Source organism: Amblyraja radiata, chromosome 10 (genome assembly GCF_010909765.2).
Source record: "Amblyraja radiata isolate CabotCenter1 chromosome 10, sAmbRad1.1.pri, whole genome shotgun sequence".
Taxonomy (NCBI): Eukaryota; Metazoa; Chordata; class Chondrichthyes; order Rajiformes; family Rajidae; genus Amblyraja; species Amblyraja radiata.
In genome coordinates this window covers 68450709-68461029 of record NC_045965.1, presented here as the reverse complement: position 1 = coordinate 68461029, position 10321 = coordinate 68450709, and positions in this window count along the sequence as shown.

The following is a 10321-nucleotide window of genomic DNA, read 5'->3' as shown; positions in this document are numbered from 1 at the left end:
GTTCTCCACAGATGCTGCCTGACCCGCTGAGTTACTCCAGCACTCTGTGAAACGTCACCTACCCATGTTCTCCACAGATGCTGCCTGACCCGCTGAGTTACACCAGCACTCTGTGAAACGTCACCTATCCATGTTCTCCACAGATGCTGCCTGACCCGCTGAGTTACTCCAGCACTCTGTGAAACGTCACCTATCCATGTTCTCCACAGATGCTGCCTGACCCGCTGAGTTACTCCAGCATTCTGTGAAACGTCACCTATCCATGTTCTCCACAGATGCTGCCTGACCCGCTGAGTTACTCCAGCCCTTTGGGCCTCCACACTGTATATTTAACAATAATGCTCAGATCCATTTTCCTTTTTGTTTCCCAGGTTGAGGTCGGAAACGTAGGGATGAGAAGTCCTTGCCATCTGTCCTGAAGATGGTGGGTGTGTGTGTGTGTGGGGGGGGGTGTGTGTGTGTGTGTGTGTGTGTGTGTGTGGGTGTCTGGCTTTGCCCCTCGCCAGCTGGGTGCGGGCACTCTACGTAATGCCAAGGCTCTGGCTTGAGCAGAACATGTGTCCACTGGCCCAGTATCGTGACGCTGGTCTGACCTGAACATCTCCAGGGCACGGCCTGGCCACGGCTCTTCAGTCACGCTGTGGCCCTGGAGAATGAAGCTGCCATTGGTTGTGGTCTCCAGCTTGCTTGTCGCATTGGATGGGTTGATGTTGGACTGGGACCAGTTGGTGCTTGATCAGCTGGTGTGAGACTGAACTAGTTGGTGTGGGACTGAACTAGTTGGCATTGGATCAGCTGGTGTGCGACTGGGACTGGTTGGTGTTTGACCCGCTTGTCTGGGACTTCTTGGTGTTGGACTCTATGATGTTGGACATGTTGATCTACAACTCTGGCTGTGCAGCACGAACAAACCTCTGCTCATCCACAAGCCCCAACTCCTCGGTAAAACTCAACGCAACAAAGCAGGTGCCTGTGAGTGAGGGGACAGTGTCTGGAGGGACGGAACATGGTCTAACTCCAGCTTGAACCCAGTGCTGCCGTTCTGTTGACTGCCTGTGTCCCTTCTCCTTGGCTGCTCTTTGACCCCCCTCGGCTTGGCTGCAGAGGGCAAGTTTAATGTCGCTAGTGACTGGACGGGTCACTAGGGGGAGAGTCCCAGACTGCCCACGGTCGTCCCCAGCTCCCCGTGGAACTTCCTGCAACACCACTAGAGACTTTTATTAACTGATTCACCATTCAAATTATTGAAAATGTAACATATGCTGCAAATCTGGACCACAACGTGTAAACTGGAGGGAAAAAGGCTGGTGTTTTGGAAGTGAAATAAATAAATCTCTAGCCACTTGGTGTGTGCTGTGTCACCGTCATTCATTCCATAACGTCTGATGAAAAGCTGGAACAATGCCCACAGCTGGGTTCCACCTTCTAGGTCATTGTCCTCGGCTGTGCGGTGCAGTTGGCAAAGGTCCTGCAGGATCTGGGAGTGTGCTGGTCCTCCAGTGTCCACATGTGTTTTGTTTTGTTCATTCTTTAGCGGCGGCACAGTGGCGCAGCGGGTAGAGCTGCTGCCTCACAGCGCCAGAGACCCGGGTTCCATCCCGACTACGGGTGCTGTCTGTACGGAGTCTGTACGTTCTCCCCGTGAACGAGTGGGGTTTCAGGTTCCCTCCCACACTCCAAACACGTGCAGGTTTGTAGCTTAATTATTTCCTGTAAAGATTGTAAATTGTCCCTAGTGTGTAGGATAGTGTTGGTGTACGGGCTGGTCGCTGTGGACTGTGGGCTGAAGGGTCTGTTTCCACGCTATATCTCTGAACTAAAAAACTAAACCCTTCCCACCCCTGAAAGATTTAGGAGGGAGGTTCAGCAGTTGTCTTCTGCTTTGACTCTTGCAACCAAGAGACCATAGAAACATAGAAATTAGGTGCAGGAGTAGGCCATTCGGCCCTTCGAGCCTGCACCGCCATTCAATATGATCATGGCTGATCATCCAACTCAGTATCCCGTACCTGCCTTCTCTCCATACCCTCTGATCCCCTTAGCCACAAGGGCCACATCTAACTCCCTCTTAAATAGAGCCAATGAACTGGCCTCAACTACCCTCTGTGGCAGAGAGTTCCAGAGATTCACCACTCTCTGTGTGAAAAAATTTCTTCTCATCTCACCAGAGGGTGTAGCTTTAAGGTGGGAGGGGCGAAGTTGAAAGGAGATGTGCAGAGTAAGTTTGGAGATGTGGTGTGGCCCACCAAGTCCATGCCAACCAACAATCACCTGTACACACACTAGGGTCAATTTACCAAAACCTGCACGTCTTTGGGATGTGGGAGGAAACCAGAGCACCTGGAGAAAACCCACGCGGGCACGGGGCGAACGTACAAACTCTGTACAGATGGCACCCGAGGTCAGTATGGAACCTCTATCTCTGGCGCTGTGAGGCAGCAACTCTCCTGCTGGTGACAAGCTTTTGTTTACACGGTGGTGGGTGCCTGGAACACGGTATTGGGGGTGATGGTGAAGGTAGATACTCTTGTGGTGGTTTAAGGAGCATTTAGATTAGTTTAACTTGGCATCATGTTCAGCCTGGACATTGTGGGCCAAAGGGCCTGTTCCTGTGCTGGATAGCTCCATACTGACCAGGTGAGGCACCTTCTCCAACCTCTGCTGTTCCAGGTGTGGACTCCTGTACATCGGCGAGACCAAGCGCAGGCTCGGCGATCGTTTCGCTGAACACCTCCGCTCACTCCGCCTAAACCTACCTGATCTCCTGGTTGCTCAGCACTTCAACTCCCCCTCCCATTCCCACCGACCTTTCTGTCCTGGGCCTCCTCCATTGTCAGAGTGAGGCCCAGCGCCTCATATTTCGCTTGGGTGTCTTACACCCCAGCGGTATGAACATTGACTTATCTAACTTTAGATAGCTCTTGCTTTCCCTCTCCCTCCATCCCCTTCCCAGTTCTCCCACTTGTCTTACTGTCTCTGCATACATTTTATCTTTGTCCCACCGCCTCTCCTGACATCAGTCTGAAGAAGGGTCTCGACCCGAAACGTCGCCCATTCCTTCTCTCCAGAGATGCTGCCTGTCCCGCTGAGTTACTCCAGCATTTTGTGTCTATCTTCCATACTGTTGTACTGATGTTTAAGAAGGAACTGCAGTTGCTGGAAAATTGAAGGTAGACCAAAATGCTGGAGAAACTCAGCGGGTGAGGCAGCATCTATGGAGCGAAGGAAATGGGCGACGTTTCGGGTCGAGACCCTTCTTCAGTTGCACTCTCATCTCCTGTTCCAGTCTGTTCTCCCCACTGACAGTTCAGCCCTGTTGATGCCTGTATGGGCCTGTCTCACAGGCAATTTCCTTTTTTGGGCGAATACAGGCGACTGCTGCAAAATTTTCAACATGTTAAAAAGATTTCGGTGACCGTGGCGACAATTTTTGCTGTCGCAGGTTATCACCAGGTGTTGTAGGTGAATTCCATTAAAACTAGTCCCTGGCAGTCGCCTAAAGAGTTGCCTAAGTGGGACAGTACTGGAGTAACTCAGCGGGACAGGCAGCATCTCTGGAGAGAAGGAACTGGTGACGTTTCGGATCGAGACCTTTCTCGTTGGTGCCATCACTGCAGGGCCCTTGGTCAGAGCAGTAGGTGACTTGAGGCCAGTATTTGGCCATTGGGCAGATTCGCATCACGGGTAACCAGCCCTTCAAGATTGAATTGAATTGAATTGAATCCTTTATTTGTCATTCAGACCTTTCGGTCTGAACGAAATGCTGTTGCCTGCAGCCATACATGTAATAATAACAAAACACAATAAACACAAATTAACATCCACCACAGTGAGTTCACCAAACACCTCCTCACTGTGATGGAGGCAAAAGTCTTAGAGTTACTGTCTCTTCCCTCCTCTTCTCCCTCTGCGCCGAGGCGATACCCCACCGGGCGATGGTAAGTCAGTCCCGCGGTTCAAACTCCGCGACCTGGGGGTGGTCGAAGCTGCCGCCCTCCAGTCCAGCGGACGCAGCTGTTGCAACGGGTGCTCCGGAAAACAGGCACCAGCCTGTGACCTGCGAGCTCCCGACATTGTCCTCCACTGGCCCGTGGCCGAGCCCCGGATCCAGGTCGCTGCCGCCAGAACGCCGCCTCAGCCGCCGGAGCACCGTCTCCGCTCCACACCGGGCCGCCCACACGACAGCGTCTCAGCCCCGCACCGGGCTGCCCCCACGGGAGCGCCTTCCAGCCGGGAGCCGGTCCGCCCTCACCGGAGCGCCTTCCAGCCGGTAGCCAGGCCACCCACACGGCACCGTCTCCGCCCCACACCGGGCCGCCCACAAGGCAGCGTCTCAGCCCCGCACCGGGCTGCCCCCACGGAAGCACCTTCCAGCCGGGAGCCGGTCCGCCCACACGGCAGCGTCTCAGCCCCGCACCAGGCTGCTCACACGGGAGCGCCTTCCAGCCGGTAGCCGTGCCGGCCGCACAGGAGTGTCTCAGCCCCGCGCCGTCCGCCCTCACCGGAGCGCCGAGTCGTGCCGCTACCCGGACGTCGCCACAGGTCGAAGACGGCCAGCCTCGCGTTGGTGAGTCCTGGCTGGCTCTACCTCCGGACCCTCGAGGTCGGTCGCAGGTTGGAGGCCGCCAGCTCCGCCATTAGGCCTCAGCGCAGACGGGGGAAGAGAAGGGGGATACGACAAAAAGTCGCATTCCCCCGAAGGAAGAGACAGAAAGCTCTGTTTCACCCTCCCCCCACACACACAACACCACCTAATAACCAAAAAAATTACTAAACTAGACAAAAAAAACAAACACAAAAAGTAAAAACAGACAGACTGCAGGCGAGCCGCAGCTGTATCACAGCGCCGCCACTTCCGGAGTTGGGCCGAAAGGCCTGTTTCAATGCTGTACAACACTATTTGCAATGTGGCAATTCTCCAACAGTCCCAAACATGGCCAGCAGAGGTCAGTGGAGATAGACACAAAATGCTGGAGTAACTCAGCGGGACAGGCAGCATCTCTGGAGAGAAGGGATATTGTTTTGGGTCGAGACCCTTCTTCAGAGACCCCTTTGCTCCAGAGTTTCTGTCTGACCACCAGTGAGTCCACCAGTGAGTCGCAGGGAAAGACAGTTTAAAAAAAGCCAAGATCCAGTTACATAGAAACATAGAAATTAGGTGCAGGAGTAGGCCATTCGGCCCTTCGAGCCTGCACCGCCATTCAATATGATCATGGCTGATCATCCAACTCAGTATCCTGTACCAGCCTTCTCTCCATACCCTCTGATCCCCTTAGCCACATCTAACTCCCTCTTAAATATAGCCAATGAACTGGCCTCGACTACCCTCTGTGGCAGAGAGTTCCAGAGATTCACCACTCTCTGTGTGAAAAAAGTTCTTCTCATCTCGGTTTTAAAGGATTTCCCCCTTATCCTTAAGCTGTGACCCCTTGTCCTGGACTTCCCCAACATCGGGAACAATCTTGCTGCATCTAGCCTGTCCAACCCCTTAAGAATTTTATAAGTTTCTATAAGATCCCCTCTCAATCTCCTAAATTCTAGAGAGTATAAACCAAGTCTATCCAGTCTTTCTTCATTAGACAGTCCTGACATCCCAGGAATCAGTCTGGTGAACCTTCTCTGCACTCCCTCTAGGGCAATAATGTCCTTCCTCAGATTTGGAGACCAAAACTGTACGCAATACTCCAGGTGTGGTCTCACCAAGACCCTGTACAACTGCAGTAGAACCTCCCTGCTCCTATACTCAAATCCTTTTGCTATGAAAGCTAACATACCATTCGCTTTCTTCACTGCCTGCTGCACCTGCATGCCTACTTTCAATGACTGGTGTACCATGACACCCAGGTCTCGCTGCATCTTCCCTTTTCCTAATCGGCCACCATTTAGATAATAGTCTGCTTTCCTGTTTTTGCCACCAAAATGGATAACCTCACATTTATCCACATTATACTGCATCTGCCAAACATTTGCCCACTCACCCAGCCTATCCAAGTCACCTTGCAGTCTCCTAGCATCCTCCTCACAGCTAACACTGCTCCCCAGCTTAGTGTCATCCGCAAACTTGGAGATATTGCCTTCAATTCCCTCATCCAGATCATTAATATATATTGTAAATAGCTGGGGTTACGTGGAGCTCGGAGAAGCAGCAAGCAGAGAGAAGAGACTATTGGCTTGAAAGTCCGTGAGAAAGAAGGTGAGTCAGAGGGAAAGACCCAGGTTCAGGTAATTTACTAACCAGCACTAAGGTAGTTGATTAGGGAAGAGATTAAAAACAAGTGCAGATTTAGTGGAGCAGCCTTGCTGAGGTGAAGTGCCTTGGTGAGTAAAGTGTGAGTCTTTGGCGAGGAGACTGAGGCAAGGAGGCTACCCTTGATGAGAAGATTACGGAGAGTCGGTTTGTCAAGGAAGACTCTCTCTAACTTCTACAGGTGCACAGTAGAGAGCATGCTGACCGGTTGCATCGTGGCTTGGTTCGGAAATTTGAGCGCCCTGGAGAGGAAAAGACTACAAAAAGTAGTAAACACTGCCCAGTCCATCATCGGCTCTGACCTTCCTTCCATCGAGGGGATTTATCGCAGTCGCTGCCTCAAAAAGGCTGGCAGTATCATCAAAGACCCACACCATCCTGGCCACACACTGATCTCCCTGCTACCTTCAGGTAGAAGGTACAGGAGCCTGAAGACTGCAACAACCAGGTTCAGGAATAGCTACTTCCCCTCAGCCATCAGGCTATTAAACCTGGCTCGGACAAAACTCTGATTATTAGCAACCACTTTCTGTTATTTGCACTACCAGTTTATTTATTCATGTGTGTATATATTTATATCATGGTATATGGACACATTTATCTGTTTTGTAGTAAATGCCTACTATTTTCTGTGTGCTTAAGCAAAGCAAGAATTTCATTGTCCTATACAGGGACACATGACAATAAACTAACTTGAACTTGATTCGAAAGCTGTGATTTATTTATTTATTTTTTTGTCCATTGAAGAAATGGCAGGTAAGTTGGTGCAGTGTGTTTCCTGCATGATGTGGAAGGTCAGGGTATGGAGGGTGGTGTGGGAAAGGTTAGAATAGGCAGGTGAAAGGCGGAGAGCGAGGAAGGAGGGTTGGTTTAAACTGCACGTATTTTAATGCAAGGGGCCTGATGGGTAAGGCAGATGAGCTTTGGGCATGGATAGGTACGAGCGACTGGGACGTTGTAGCCATGACTGAAACCTGGTTAAGGAAGGGGCAGGACTGGCAGCTCAATGTTCCGGGGTACAGGAGCTTCAGGACAGGCAGGGGTGAGGGAAAAAGAGAAGGGGGGGTTGCATTGTTGGTTAAGGAGGATGTCACGGCTGTGTTCAGAGGTGACATAACGGATGGTTCGTCTAGTGAGGCTATATGGGTGGAGCTCAGGAACAAGAAAGGGATGATCGCCTTGTTGGGGGTGTACTACAGACCCCCGAATAGTCAACGGGAATTAGAAGAACAAATGTGCCGGCAGATTGCAGACAGCTGCAGGTCAAATAAGGTTGTTGTAGTCGGGGATTTCAACTTTCCCAATATAGACTGGGACAAATCATAGTGTGAAGGATTTAAATGGGGTGCAATTCCTCAATAGGGTTCAGGAGAGTTTTCTTAAACAGTATGTGGAGGCCCCCACACGTGAGAGGGCAACGCTGGATCTAGTATTGGGAAATTGGGAAAGCAAGTTAATGAAGTGTGTGTGGGTGAGCCTTTTGGGACCAGTGACCACAGTTCGATAAGATTTAAGATGGTTATGGATCGGGACGGAGAGGGTCCACGTGTTAAAATGCTAAACTGGGGTAAGGCCAACTTTGAGGGTATGAGAGAAGGTCTCGCTCAAGTTGACTGGAGCAGGTTATTTGAGGGGAAAGGAACATCGGCCAAGTGGGATGTTTTTAAAAGTGTACTGAAGAAAGCTCAGGATGTGTATGTCCCTGTTAGAGTGAAGGGCAAACCAGGCAAACGTAAGGAAACTTGGTTGACGAGGGAAAATGAGACGTTGGTCAAAAACAAGAAGGATGCATGGGACAGGTATAGGATCAAGTGCATCCCTGGAGGAGTTTCGGGAACTAGGGAGTAAACTGAAAAAATAAATCGGAAGGGCAAAAAGGGGCCAGGAGATAGCACTTGCGGGTAGCATTGAGGACAATCCCAAAATATTTTATAAATACATAAGGGGGAAAAAAGGGAACTAGAGAGAGAGTGGGACCTCTCAGGAATCAAAGCGGTCACCTCTGTGTGGAGTCACAGGAGATGGGCAAGGTCCTCAAAGAGTCCTCTGTATTTACTGAGGAGAAAGACAGTAGGACAGAGGAAATTGGAGCACACTGGAAGTGCCTTGAGTGTTACCGTCGAGGAAGTACTGAAGGTAGACAAATCTCCAGGGCCTGATCAGATATATCCGAGGACATTGCGGGAAACTAGAGAGGAAATTGCGGGAGCCCTGGTTGAAATTTACGAGTCGTCCTTAAATACAGGAGAGGTGCCGGAGGACTGGAGGTTGGCAAATGTTGTGCCTCTTTTCAAGAAGGGCTGCAGGGAAAATGCGGGGAACTATAGGCTGGTGAGCTTAACATCTGTAGTTGGTAAGTTACTGCAGAGTATTCTGGATCGATTGGCCAGGTGGGCGGAGGAATGGTTGATGGAATTTAATGCAGAGAAGTGTGAGCTGTTGCATTTTGGGACGTTGAACAAGGGCAGGACCTACACAGTGAATGGTCAGCCTCTGGGTAGTGTTGTAGAGCAAAGGGATCTAGGAGTACAGTTGCATGGTTCCATGAAGGTCGAGTCGCAGGTAGATAAGGTGGTCAAAAAGGCTTTTGGCACTTTGGCCTTCATCAGTCAGAGTATTGAGTATAGAAGTTGGGAGGTCATGTTGCAGTTGTATAAGACGTTGGTGAGACCACATTTTGAATATTGTGTTCAGTTCTGGTCACCATGTTATAGTAAAGATATTGTCAAGCTTGAAAGGGTTCAGAAAAGATTTATGAGGATGTTGCTAGGACTAGAGGGTGTGAGCTATAGAGAGATTGAGTAGGCTGGGTCTCTATTCCATGGAGCGCAGGAGGATGAGAGGAGATCTTATAAAGGTATACAAAATCACGAGAGGAATAGATCGGGTAGATGCACAGTCTTTTACTCAGAGTAGGGGAATCGAGGACCAGAGGACATGGGTGCAAGGTGAAGGGGAAAAGATTTAATAGGAATCTGAGGGGTAACTTTTTCCACACAGGGGGTGGTGGGTGTATGGAACAAGCTGCCAGAGGAGGTAGTTGAGGCTGGGACTATCCCATCGTTTAAGAAACAGTTGGACAGGTATATGTATAGGACAGATTTGGAGGGTTACGGACCAAGTGCAGGCAGGTGGGACTAGGGTAGCTGGGACATTGTTGGCCGGTGTGAGCGAGTTGGGCCGAAGGGCCTGTTTCCACACAGTATCACTGTGACCCGCTGAGTTACTCTGTTTTTTGTGTCTATCGGCATCTGCAGTTCTTTCCTTCACACAAGTCAGTGGCGGATGGTTTCCGCTTTGATTCTCTGACAGAGGCGTGGAGATGAGGAGTTTAGCGATAAACTGTTGGACCCACTGCGTCTACGCCGACTATCGATCACCCGTTCACACTAGTTCTATGTTATCCCACTTCCTCACCACCCTGGGGGGCAATTTACAGAGGTCCAATTAACCTACAAACCCACACATCTTTGTTGGACTGGTTCAAATCTTACTTGAAAGATCGGGATTATTTTGTTTCCCTTGGTAATTTGGAATCAGAACGTACAAAACTCACATGCGGGGTTCCTCAGGGCTCCATTCTTGAACCCATTTTGTTCAACATTTATATGCTCCCCCTAGCTCAGATCATAGAGCATTTTAACATATCCTACCACACTTATGCCGATGATACACAACTATATATCGCAGTGTCACCACATGACCATAGTCCCCTACACTCACTGAGCCAGTGTGTCAAACATATCAAAGAGTGGATGAACCAGAACTTCCTCCAGCTCAATGCAAATAAGACAGAAATTATTGTCTTTGGTCCCAAAAAAACAAGGCTAGAGGTGAGTGCTCAACTCGACTCAATTGCACTGAAAACCACAGACAAAGCCAGAAACCTTGGTGTAGTTATGGACTCGGATTTGAATTTTAACAGCCATATAAAGACCATTACCAGATCTGCCTATTACCATCTAAAAAATATTGCAAGAATCAAGGGATTTCTGTCCAAAGAAGACACTGAAAAACTTGTTCATGCATATATTTTTAGTAGGTTAGATTATTGTAATGGCATCTTTACAGGTC